The following is a 1,075-nucleotide window of genomic DNA, read 5'->3' as shown; positions in this document are numbered from 1 at the left end:
GGCAGCTGCCACCCCTTTCCCCCTTGTTTTTTTACCACAATTTTCCTGAATTTGTTTTTTAGCTAAATAAAAAAATGTGATCAACCATTTCTTCTTTCACTGATATTTCCTTTGTTCTGGTTCTTTTTTGAAGTTTTCCCTAAAAGTCACATCAGGTTTAGGATGCCAATAGTTCACAGCTGTCTACATTTGTGTTAATGGTCCTCAGTGTATTTAATTGTCTGGTTTTCAGTTCTTCTGTTTTGTTCCTTTTTATGTTTGTTAATCAAATACTCAAGTTGAAGTTCCGTATTTTTGGTTCTTTATCTCCAGTTTTCTTACATTTCTGTCAAAAAAAATGTATATGAAGGGACAGACATTCAGAATAATATAGGATTGGGTAGTTTGCATTCCAAAATAAAAGCATTTTTGGACCTTTTTTTAGGAAAATAAAAATACAATTTTTTCTTTATTCTAACGTCTACCCACAAAACAGCAGCCACACATAGAGATAAGATGAAGATGCAAATAAAATAAATCACTAAAAATATACAAATAAAATTGCTTGCAGCAATGTGTGCAGTCAGAGAAAGGGAAAGAGATTACTTTGATTTTTTTCACATTTTATAGATAGATAGACTACATTTCAGTGCAAATCAAAGTATATTGATTTTTGTATGAAGAAATCATGAAAAGAGTGGATTCCAATGACACAGGCGCTTTTCTTTTGTCTAACTAGGACTCTACATTGTTGCCCTCCACACAATGCCTTTCAATTTTTAAATAAACATTCGTGTTTTAGGATTAGCCGAAAATGTAAACAGTCCCAGACTCCACGACTCCCAAATTTGATTCTATTCTGAGAAGGAGGAACTGCTGGCTGCTCCACATGGTGTTCTTCTTCAAGCAGCGGCCTTCATGGAATCAAATGGAGGAATTTCAGAATAAAGCAAAGAGGAACTTTAGTTTAAGTGGAAATGGTCACTTCTCCGGTGCAGTGACAGAGTGGGCAGGAGGAGGGGAGGAGGCAGAAAGAACTGCAGTGTGCAGTCTGGTCAAACTCAACTTTAGCAGTTCCCTTTCAAAAAAAAAAAAA

Source organism: Oryzias melastigma, linkage group LG5 (assembly GCF_002922805.2).
Source record: "Oryzias melastigma strain HK-1 linkage group LG5, ASM292280v2, whole genome shotgun sequence".
Taxonomy (NCBI): domain Eukaryota; kingdom Metazoa; phylum Chordata; class Actinopteri; order Beloniformes; family Adrianichthyidae; genus Oryzias; species Oryzias melastigma.
This window is presented reverse-complemented; position numbering follows the sequence as displayed.